The 12300-nt window shown below is 39.8% G+C and overlaps 1 pseudogene; it reads right to left on the bottom strand.

The window, feature by feature from the left end:
• Positions 1 to 1044, bottom strand: LOC114609305 (annotated as a pseudogene).
• Between the last annotated feature and the right edge of the window lie 11256 nt (positions 1045 to 12300).

The following is a 12300-nucleotide window of genomic DNA, read 5'->3' as shown; positions in this document are numbered from 1 at the left end:
TACAAATGGAACACCCACCGTCAAAGACGCAGCCTGTGCAGCGTGATGACGAATTCTTGGATGAGAAAGCATGTAGACAGAAGTATTCCTATGGCAGAATATTTACACCACTATTTTCAATGAAGTGCTTCTTCCATAAACATTTGAAATGAGATGAACTGCAGAGATTAAATGAAGGCTTCATATTGTACTGGATCACCACCAAATCTTCCACTTCTTTCTAACTGTCTATTGCTATTATGCTTAGGTTCAGCATTGGATATATGCACGCTGATTCCTTTAATGATCAAATCCTCTCCACAAAGAGACTGGGCAACCTTATCATCTGCAAAGGTAACGAAGGCAAAGGCTCTGAAGGGTTTGGGGATGAAGACATCCACCGCCTCTCCATACTGACAGAAGAACTGCTGAAGCTCCTGTGCAGTCATGTCCTCTGTACAGCGACCAACAAACACCTTTCTGCTTCTCAAAGGCTCATCTGGGTTTTGCTTAGAATTCAGAAGTTTACAGTCACACCATCGCCCGTCTATCATATGTTGTTGTGACATTACTTTCACTTGGGTTTCATATTCTGTAAATCGAACAATGCCAAACCCTTTCGAGTGACCAGTTTTAAGATCCTTCTTGACGTGAACCATAAGAACCTCTCCAGAGGTACTGAAATAGTCTTTAAGATCCTGTTCTGTTGTTTTCCAGGGAAGACCCAACACTATGAGGTCAGACGTTTTCTGGACTGCTCTTTTCATTTTCATTGCAGAGGAAGCATTGGTCTCATCCATTTTCCTTTTGTTTGGGATAGTTGACAACATATACCAGATTGCCCCAGCCAGCATAAGGGGCATGCAGAATTCCTTCCACCAGTCTGACGCCTCTCATATACTGAGACACTCGATTCCGGTAGGGCAGGCCACAAGCCCCTGGAAACTGGGCTGTAACTGTGGACAGCAACACTGTCCCATCGTCTTCTGATGGTATTTCAATGGGCTCATCGTTCTCATCTTCTGTTACCCGAATATATTCAGACATCTTTGCTTAAATCTCCACTAGGCCGCTGCTAGGAAGCACAACGAGGACTCGGAGGCGGGAAGGAATCCGACAACAGCCGAGCTACCGCTTCGTGCCCACCAAAGCAATTATTTAAAATAAAGAATTTATGTGTTTTAAATATAAATGACTATTACAGTGCCTTGACTACCATAGTACAAGAGCTTTCTTCTTCCATGTCCTTATATAGGCTTCCATCAAAGGGTGTGGCCCAGGATAAAGGCATGTGTCTTTCTGCTTCTGGATCTGGACAGAAGATTTATCTTTCTACCTCTAAGAGTGTACCCTCTATTTATGGATTGTAGTTTATTCCAGATATATTCAAGCTGACAACCAAGAATAGGCACCACATACATGGAATTCAGAAAAAGTTGCCAGATCTTCTGGAACTATAGTAGCACATGGTTGTGAGCGTAAATGTAGGTGCCAGAAACTGAACTTGCATTTCTACAAGGGCAAAAAAGTGCTCTTAACCAGTGAGCCATCTCTTCAGCCTTGCCAAAGACCACTTTTGAAAACACAACTTTTCAAAATTTCAAAAATGTATGTCATTATTTTAAGCTTCTATCAGATAAATAACTACATTATCAAAATAAAGACAAATAAATATGTGCCTTGCCAGTAGACACTAGACACTATTGTTTTTGGTTATTTTAACTTGGTGGTTTTTTTTTTAACATTTTTTTATTGGATATTTTGTTTATTTACATTTCGGATGTCATCCCCCTTTCACATTTCCCCTCCCTAGAAAACCCCTATCCCATTCCCCCTCCTCTTTTTCCTTTTATACTATTTTAATAACATGCAAATATTAAGGTCAGTTCTAGTTAACAGTCATATTCTAATGCTCTGGGAATTGGAAACACACAATCAGGCTTGAGGTCAAGTTTGGCTCTTGCTTTTCTGCTTGTCATATTTGCTTCTTTAGATCTGTCCACTTTTCTCACCATGACTTACGACCAAACTTATGGACTAGCCTCCTAGTCTCTTGTTACCCTTTCCCTTGCAGTTGGGTGTCTCCAATTTCAAGTAACATTGAAGTTTTAGCCCCTTTTGCCAGACACACCAAGTAAGAGCCCTTCCTTTAACAACTGCTCAAAGGTCCTTCCTACATACAGGCCTTTATTTGTATCCTGACACTTGCTCCTTTCACTGTTTTTAAGCAGAGCGACAGTAAACACTTCCTCTTTAGATGGGACTGTGTTATATCAGTACACTCACATTGTTGCAGATTTCCCCTTTGTTAAGCCCTATAGCTCAGTACAGGAGTACCTTTAGCATCTCTCACAGAGCACAATTGCTTCAGTTGGAAACATCGCATGTGATCTTGAATCTCAAAGTCCTGTTTATGTAATGCACATAATAACATCCATTTCTGAGTTGTTTTGGCCTCTTTAAAATTGACATTGGTAGTTAATAAGACTATGGGGCTGGAGAGATGGCTCAGCAGTTAAGAATACTGATTCAAGAGGTCCTGAATTCAATTCCCAGCAACCACATGGTTGCTCACAATAATCTATAATGGGATCTGATGCCCTCTTCTGGTGTGTCTGAAGATAGCTACAATGTACTTATGTACATAAAATAAATAAATAAATCTTTTTAATAAACCTTTGCTGCATGATTAAATACATAAAAATATAAGTTTCAAAAATTTTCAAAAAGCTTATTATTTTAGTATTTCAAGTTTATTTCAAAAAGCTTTTATCAGGTAAAATAACTATATTGTTAAAACAAAGACAAAGAAACATGCTTCAACAGTAGATTCTATTGTTTTGGTTAAGTTGAACTTTATTAATCTTTTAAAGATAGATCTTTGACGACTTGGAAGAGGGAGAGGTTTTCCCATTCTGGTGGTATGGAAGCCTGGGTGGGTGTGGCAAGCCACCTGCCTGGAATCCATGCAACACAAAGAATAGTTATGGGTTAATAGAATAAGCTTGGTTTGCTCATCTCTTTTAAGAACAAACATGTCCCTTTGATATCCAGAGCCCTTATTTATTAATATCTGAATTTTAATATAGTTTGAAATGAAGTTATCAGGCAGTGTTCTTACTTCCAAATTTCCCATTGCCTATAAGATTTTATAGGTGTAGCATACTGTGTGAAATAATTTCAAGAGTTCTGGAAATATAGTCCGGCAATAATTTCTTAGTCATTTTCTATGTTCTTGTTTATACTTGTGTGGACTAGATTGAATAGCAGTGATTTAGCATTCAATCTTGCAATATTGATTCACACATTGGACAATGGGGCATGTAGGTCTATTGAATATGAACTCACCCAATCGTTGATTTCAAGCGTCTCCTCCACAGAAATCTAGGAAATTCCATTTCCCCATGTTTTAAATATGTGGTCATTTCATGGAAGTCTATTGCATGTCTGCTTTATACATTGTAAATTTTTTCTTGCCATGTTAGTAGTGTAATTGGGAAAATGAACAAACAAACAAACAAGCAAACACAGTTTTAAGCCTCACATTCACTTTTTTAGTTTTTTGAAATACATTTTTTTGATCAGAACTCGCTTTCCTTTTTTTCCAGAGAGCAGGAAGATGTACTAAGTACACGCTGATGCCTATGCTGTGACAGAAGGTCACTAGAGACTGTTTCCATTAAGCCTTCCAAACAGAGATAAAATTCTGAAAGCCACTACTCTTAAATATTCAAACTTGCCTGCCAGCTACGTTACAGATGTTCTTGCTGTGGTCCTGTTGAACCTGATGTCTGCTTAGATGCAATTTTTAGTCAGATGTTACATTTTTTCCATTAGTCTTGCTAACAAACAAATGAACAAGAACAAAAACAACAGAAAAATTGCTAACAAGGCTACTCACTCCCATTTTAGTTTTTATTTCATTCATTGGATAAGCTTTACTGTAACCTAGTAGATGGGAACAAAAGAGTTTGTACTATTCTTCTGATATAAGCGACTGCACAGTTTTAAAGCTTTGTTCTTTGATTTATTTTTGGGTTCTTGACACATTATATTTCTACATAGCCTGGCCCACTCTTCACCTGAAATTCTATTTTAACTTCTTGAATGCTGGTATGATAGGTGTACCTTATCCTACATATTCTATCTGAATTAAAGGAAAACAGGGCAAAACAAACAAGCACCCTAACATTTATAAACTGGTGAATCTCAGGGCAAGTCTCACTTCATCCCACTATTAGAGTTGCCTTGAAGAAATACCACAGGCTCCTCTCTGAAATTTAAGCAGGACTTATTGTGCCCAGAATGTCAGGAGCAGGTTTACAAGTTTGTGCTGCAGTCTCTAACCCTACGTTTTAACATGTCAAGTGCAGATTGTCTTCCTATCTAGTCTGAACATACCTTTTAAGACTTGTGTTGATGTGAGCAGGCCACAGTGACAAGAGAAATGTGATATCAAAATGTTGTGCAGACTCTGTCTTTCCAACTGGTAGATCCTGAGTGGGTAAGTGAACAATGGGAAGGAGACCAAGAGACCTCAAGCTTGTGGTGAGCACTGTGAGAACAAACACTTGGGAGCCAGATTCAGTGAGATGGCTCATTATAATGGGAGGAATAAAGGTTATTTAAACCTTTGAGGGGTGAGCCTGGGCTACTGGGGGGGAAGCGATGAGTATAGGCCATTTGCCTGTGTCAAGGTGCTGTGGATGCCTCATTTGCATAAGAAGAAATTCCAGGTGCTGCCTGACATGACCTTATAAGGGAAAAGAAAGTTTAACCTGGCTACCAGGCAACATGACCTCCTCCAGTGGGGCTAAGGTGGGGTCACAGGGCTAGGTCCACCTACCATGAGCAGGGTGGTGGGGGGAGCAATCCTATTTTTGCTGATCTCATGACAAGATTTCCCTGGTTTGGACACAACTTGGTACAACTCTTTCTCAAGGCCAGCTCCCCCTGGCTTCACAGCTCCCAGACCCCACATTAACATACTTGGAGAAGGAGGAAAATACTACACTATCAAAATCCACAAAGGCTGTATGAAAGAGAGCTGAAAACATGCACTTAAAAGAAGTCTAAGAGTTGGTATTGAAAGGCTTACATCAACCAACCAACCAACCAACCAACCAACTAACCAATCAACCAACCAACCAACTAACCAACCAACCAACCAACCAACCAACCAACCAACCCTCAAAACCAAAACTCTAACCAGAAACATCTCCATTTAACCAATCTCCAATTTTCTGAAATAGTTGCTGTGTATAAATAATAAATAAACTATAAAACAATAAATAATAACACTAGCCTTGTGCTAGGAATTACGAATTAATGATGCCTTTTTCAAAATTTTAAGATTTGAGACAAGACCTATTCTTGGTACAACAGTCTGTTATCTAAAGGGACACAACTTAAAGAATACATATTTATATGGGGAATTATAGAATGGCTTATGTAGAAAGGCTGATAATCAAACAGTTGTGCAAACCATCAGATTAGATGGCTCAGCAGTTTCAATATTCGGATGGAGTCCTGGAGGGCTACTGATCTTCAGTCTACATGGGAATTCAAAACAAATTGGTCCTAATACCACCAAAGGAATGTGTCAGCGGGAGGGGAGGTGAACTGGCCAATGAGAGTGAGAGAAGCAGGCAGGAAGTGTGGGCTTTGTCCATGTCATCTCATGGGTAGCTACCAGAGATGCTGTCCTTATTTAAGGTGGGAAAATCCCTCATAGATATTTTCAACCACTGGCCATTAATTGAGTTCAGATATAGTCAAGTTGACAAGCAAGTTTAGCAATCACATTTGAGGCCAGGCCAAGGAACATAGTAAAGCCCCGTTGCCAAGAAACAAAACAATAACTACAACAACAGATAAACAAACCAAAAACCAAAAAAAAAAAAAAAAACCGAACCAACCAACCAACCAACCAACCCACCAAACAACCAACCGACTAAACAACCAAACAAACAAACAAACCCACCCCCCAAAAAGAACCAAAACCCTAATCAGAAACATTTCCATTTAACCTATCTCCAATTTTCTGAAATAGTTGCTGTGTATAAATAATAACTAAATTTAATTTCTTTCATTCTTTTTGACTGTTGTAGACTGATCATTTATGTGCTTATTTTAGCACAGAAATATCTCAAAAGCCTGTCAAGTACTTGAAGCAAATTAATCTATGTGCATTAGTGGTTCATGTTCAGAATTCTTTTTCCTAGTAAGTATCCATCTCCCCTTATCTCATCCCTCCTCAAGGTAGCCAAATCCAATGAAAGTTTGTTTAGATATTCTTACTCACTTAGATCTAAAACAAATTAGAAAAGAAAATGTATAGCAAATGAATAGGTACTTAGGAAAGGAAACAAACAGTGTTAAGGATTGTAATTGCATTTAATTGTCTATTTCGTGGAACTTTATCATGTGAGTATTTAAATACTCTTGAGAAATGTTGAACAAAACATAATTACATGCATACTCACAGAGAGAAACTTCTGTTTTCTGTCTTAATTAAAAAAATATATCTTCAAAGGGACTCATTGGTACTAAAATATACAGTAAAGTCAACCATTAAAAATGCATTTACATAAATTCAAATAATGAAAAGATGCCTTCTTGAATATAAAAAGAAATACGAGTATAATTTTGTAGGTGAGCAAAAGGGAGCAAACAGTTATGAATAGCTCTCAGCACTCCTTAGGTGGAAGAACTCAAGTAGTTTCTTATTTGGAAAACAGTTATTCTCCTTCATAATGACACTCCTTATATTTTTAGCCATTTTTTTGGGGGGGGTTATAGTGTGCTAGGCAAAACCTAGGTGCATTGGGCTGCACCCTTAAACCCCCAAAGCTGATTCTTCTAAAGATATGGAGTAATTTATTAAAACATCTATTAAAGAACTGGAAAGCTTGGGTTCTGTAACACAGGTTTTATAGTTAAACGAGACACCAGTAATAATATATGAGAGCCTACAATACCTCCAAATCAGCTGGTCTGAACATGCTTCAGTGTCTAAAAGCCAGTAAGACAACAGTACCTTTGTGATGATTTAACTTGGGTGTTCTCCTTCAACAGAATCCATAATCTTCTCACTGGTTCTTCTTTAAGGAAAGGCTTCTTTGGAGGCTTCATTAATTCAACACCACATTCTCAAACTCTACAGTGCTGCCTGGGTGAGGGGCAGGCCTGTTTTGATGATTAATGCTACTGGTGAGAGGTGGGACCAGCTCTCTAGAGCATTGCAGCTAGTGAGGGGCGGGATCAGTTCTACACAGTCTCTGGATATATATGTGGTTCACAGTGGCTGCCTGGACCAGGGACATCCTCATGTTTTTTAGTGGTAATATGAGCCACAGACATCAACACTAACCTCTGCTGCTTCATAGCCATGAATCCAAACATGGTTCTAAGCAGGAGCTTGGGCTGGAATCTCACTATGGCCCCAGGTGGTGAGGCTGGCCACTAACAACAGGCTATTCCTTTCTACCTTCATAATGTTCAAGCTGCTCCACTCCTGTTTCTCTCTCATCTGTCTACGACATATTTGTACATTGTGGTTGCTTGCTGCAGAAGGGTCATGTGATTGGTGGGCTCCTGAGTGACATCCTGTCATGCTGCTTACCGTGCTAAGAAGCTGGCACAAGAGTGCAGGTCTCTGTTTGTCTTCATCCTCCCACACAGGGCTGAGTGGTGGTAGGCTGGGTTCTGTATGTGTATGGCTCACTTATGGCCTGGGGTGGAGGATCAGTCTTGTCTCACCCTTGTGTAGGAACAGAACGTCTCTGTCATTTTTCTTCTTCTCCTTCTCCTTCCTCTTCTCCTTCTCCTTCTCCTTCTCCTTCTCCTTCTCCTTCTCCTTCTTCTTCTTCTTCTTCTTCTTCTTCTTCTTCTTCTTCTTCTTCTTCCCACACCATACTTCCTGGATATTTGGTTTAATTTAATTTAATTTTTAAGTGTCCTAAGCATAAAACAGCTTTGAACACCAAGCCAGGTATCAAGCTATGATGAACAAGGGACTGTCATTTGCTCTGCTTCTGACTGATATACAATTACCACCAACAAGACAGGGAGGGAGTGGGGCATATATATTCTATGGGTGACATTTCACCACTTAGTTGTTGGTTCTATACAGGCCTTGAAGACTCTACTAATGCAACCTGTTTATGCAGGCTTTTTTGTCAGAGATGGCAGGGGCAGAAATGATCCAAGGGTAAGAATACATGAATGTGGGCTACAGGGAGATCTGCAACTCCATTAGGTTAATGCTCAGAATTCCATCAAACCCAAGGAAAGTGTCGAGGCAGAACACAGTTTGACCTATCATTCTATTCAGGATAGCATAGGCTAGGCCACAGCAGTGTTGGTGCTCCCTTGTGATCCCCAGAAGCTTCATATTTACAGATGTTTATAACTGAGCCTTCCATATGTACATCATTAAATACAAACTGGGCTTAGTGCCTACTAAACCTTATCTGGAAGAGAGTTCAAAGTTTCATGAACTTAACATGAAAATGTAACTGTTAAATCCAATCCCTGTGTGAGAGAGATACAAACAGACAGATACATGAGAACTGAAATGTGAGATGGGAGTTGCCGAGTACTTACCAGAAAGCCAACTGGTATACATGTGAAGTCCTCTCAAAGGACAACCTAAACACACCCTGAAATAAGAGTATGTGGGTCACAGAACATTCTCTGTACTTAGTTAGAATTCACACATTTTTAAAGAGGATCAGAGAGAGTGGGCTGTGTTGCTAAAACATAGTCCAACATCTTAGCTATAATTAGAGCCTAAAAGAATACTAGCTTAAATGTATTAAAGGAGGGTTCCTGTCATGTCAGTTTCTATAAGTGCCCATTACTGATGTCAAGAAAAACGTTAAGTAAATAAATAGTATAGTCAGTTGGGGTTACAAAATCCTGCTAGCTACCTAAAATCAAGATCAAACCAGTTGCATGCTTCCTTAAGCTGTTTGGCATTAGAAACCAATAAGAAACTAGATTTAATCTGAAGAATTCTTTGCTTCTCGAGCTCATTGTTTTCTCCAAAAATTTAGTGCAGAGCTTCCCAGTCGACAGCAGTAGAAACTCTTTCTCACTCTTTCTCTCCTTGGTCCTAGCACAGGGCATGGGGGGAATGGAGCTTTATTTTATTTCCTATTTTGCTTGCTATGCCCTACTAAGTGTAACTGTGGATAAAATCTTGACTTTTTATCATCCAGCGTAGGAAGGAGTTTAGGATTTAGACTCAGAACCTACATGGCTATTTCTGTACATGTTGCAATCTAGGGCAGAGGCCATGGACTGGAAATCAAAGGATAGCAAAGGATATTTTGTTGAAAGCAACATTATTTGTCATACATCTACTGAAATGTTCCTGAATCTAAGGAAGAACAAGGACACTTTTGTTTGCCTTGTAAATGGGCATCTGTTCAATGTGGAGGAAGCAGAGACACCTTAAGGTGTTTGGAGACCATGGGACCTGATATTTTCAGGCCTCATTAATCTTCACTTAAGTTCTGTAATCCCAGCAGGCACGGTAGGCCTGGTTAATTACTCAACACTGTAGAGAAAGCATCAATTTCTTTTCTAGACCTAATTTATACATTCTAATATTTAACCCGGCTGCCCTTTACTTGGAGACCAGTATTCTGTGGAAGAAGAGAAAGCCGAATGATAAGGTTTTCTCCGAGAAATGGAAAGAGATTCTTCTGGAAGCAAGTGAACTCTCACATTTACTTGGTGTCTTAATTAAGGTTTCTATTGGTGTGACAAAACCACCATGACCAAAAAAAGCAAGTTGAGGAGGAAAGAGTTTATTCAACTTATACTTCCAGATCATAGTCTGTTGGCAGCCGATTCTGAGCCGAAAGCGGCTATCATCTTCGCAGCCATCTTGAGCCATATACCCTGACAAGAGACTTGTTACAACAGCTGAACACACTCTGATAATTATCTTGATCCTTTCAGTCAAGGTCAGACAGTGGTAGCACACGCCTTTAATCCCAGCACTTGATTGACTCAGGAGAGATATAAAAGGAGAGGCCAGGGCAGACCAAGAGTCAGAGCTAGTCAGACTTGACAGAGACCTAGAGAGACTTGACGGAGAGTCAGAGGCAGAGAACAGACAGACTAGTCAGAACAGACAAACTTCGTCTCCAGACAGACTTCGACTAGACAGACTTGACAGAGAACAGACAGACTCAGACTCCGTCTCCAGCAGGCAGACTTCGTCTTTGACCAGACTTCGTCTTGTCTCCATTCTTTGCGTCCCTGTCCCCACTCTCTCTCTTGCTCCCTGACCAGCAGACTGGAACAACAGAACGGCTTACTACAATAGTCCATCATTGGAGAAAGTCAGGTCAGGAACTCAAGCAGAGCTGGAACCTGGAGGCAGGAGCTGATGCAGAGGCCATGGAAGGGTGCTGCTTGCTGGCTTGTTCCTCATGGCTTACTCAGTCTGCTTTCTTAAAGTACCCTGGGCCATCAGCCCAGACATAGTACTACCCACTATGGCGTGGTATGGCATATGACCAATTGAGAAAATGCCTGACAGTTGGATCTCATGGAGGCATTTTCCCTTTAATGACTCTAACTTGTGTCAAGTTGACACACAAAACCAGCCAGTACACTTGGTATCTGGACATTGTTTCTTAGTTAAGAGGTTACTCCAAAAAGAAGACCTATTACCTGTGATGAATTGTAGTTACTAGTAAACCAATTGGGTTTATCTTTGATAATTGCAAAAATGACAGTGATTCTAAAAATATTTTAACAAGTTAAATTTTCATATCAAGTATTTAAAAGTAAAGATAGCTGATATTATTTTAAATACATTCATATATCTACCCTGCGTTTAACATCTGCTTTCAGTAAGGAGTTAATTTGACCAGACTCAAGTAGGCTCCACAAAATAGACCAAGATAAGATGTAATCTACTGAAGCAAGAGAACTCCTGAGTTATAACACACATCCTCTATCCACTTGCAGTTTCAGAGTCTATCAAGAACACCCCAGCCTGAACATCTAGAGCTTGCTGGACCTTAATAGAAAGTTGCCTGATTCCTTTGAGAATGATGGGTCCCCCCTAAAAATCCCCACACTTAGGGAACTTAGTAAGGAAAAGGAAGAGCTCAAGGTCAGTTTCGGGTCCACAGAGAATTGTAGGCCAGCTGGAGCTACACAAGACTGTTTCAGCAAAACAATACAACGAGAAAAAAACTAACCAACCATCCGTCCAAAACAAAACAACAAACAAAAGCAAACAAAAGGGAATGCTGGATGTATACTGTTGCTAGAGTACTTGTCTAGTGTGTGGCAAGCCCTGGGTTTGATTTTCTACACATACTGGGCATTCTGACACACGCTCATTATCCTAGTATTCTCCTAGGTGGAGGAAGAATCATTAGCTCAAGGTCATCCTTAGTTACATAGTAGTTCGAAATCATTTTTAATTACACAATGTGTTGTAGACCAGCCTCGGCTCTAGAAGAGCTTGCCAAACAAACAAACAAAACCCAAAAAACATGCTTAAAGCTCCACCACTGTAATCTGTTCTTATGATTATGGTTCTAATATATCACAGGTGCATCCACCAAGGTGTATGCACAGTGCTAGCAGTTTGCCTCTGCTGGACTTTCACACCCCTTTTGGGGATTGATGTCAGTCCTGCACAAGTTGTTCTAATTATGTCATCCTTGTCAGAGAAATACTGACTTCAGCAGAATATCAGCCATTGACCAGAAGGTGGCAGTGTCAGACCATTTTGGATTAGCAAATTACAGTGGCCCTCTGTGCGTTAAGACATTCATGCAAGGGACCATCCGAAGAACGGCTTTAAATGATTTATTTTCTAATACAATCTTGATGAAAAATGACCTTTCAGAATAGAAGTAATAAGTTTGCTCCCATTTGGTTTAAATTGAAATACAAGGGCCACTATGCAGAAAGCTGCAGATTTTTTGAAACTAGCAGATTTATGAGATCTAACTTTTAGGAACTCTAAAAATACACATTTAAAAGTAAAAAATTCATAGCTTTGTGCTTGGAATCTGTAAAGATACCACAATTGCTTGTTTAGAAACTTGGACGTAGTTCTGAGCACACTAAGTATAAAAGTAGGACCACCTGGTCACGTGACCCAAGCCAGGTCTGTGGAATTATTTAACAATAGTATTATGTATTTATTTATTATTTATGTGTAGGCCACATGAGTTCATGTCTCTCTCCTATGTACGTGCATGTGTATGTAGCCTCTCACAGAGACTAGAGAAGTAGTTTTCAACCTGTGGGTTGAGATCTCTTTGGGGGTCAAGCAAC

The sequence above is a fragment of the Grammomys surdaster genome, unplaced genomic scaffold, assembly GCF_004785775.1.
Source record: "Grammomys surdaster isolate TR1022 unplaced genomic scaffold, NIH_TR_1.0 125951, whole genome shotgun sequence".
NCBI lineage: Eukaryota > Metazoa > Chordata > Mammalia > Rodentia > Muridae > Grammomys > Grammomys surdaster.
This window is presented reverse-complemented; position numbering and strand designations above follow the sequence as displayed.